Source organism: Solanum tuberosum, unplaced genomic scaffold (genome assembly GCF_000226075.1).
Source record: "Solanum tuberosum cultivar DM 1-3 516 R44 unplaced genomic scaffold, SolTub_3.0 scf00030, whole genome shotgun sequence".
NCBI classification, from domain to species: Eukaryota; Viridiplantae; Streptophyta; class Magnoliopsida; order Solanales; family Solanaceae; genus Solanum; species Solanum tuberosum.
In genome coordinates, this window is record NW_006238956.1 from 2,004,651 (window position 1) to 2,004,905 (window position 255).

Here is a 255-nt window from a genome sequence, read left to right on the forward strand (position 1 = left end):
ATGGCCACCGTGGTTCCACACTTGGTCAAATTTCCCTAATTTGTCTTCCATACCTTGCCTCCTGATCTACGGTCATCATCTACGGACCATCAACAGACCTACGGTCCGTAGATCACCTCCGTGAATGCCCTGTTTCTGCATTTCTTTCAGCTGTCTCTACACTTCCGCGCCTGAACGTCTTTCCTGCAAAACATGATAAAAACACATCAAAACCCATATAAAAGGGCCTTAGACACACACAACTTGTAAGTGAAA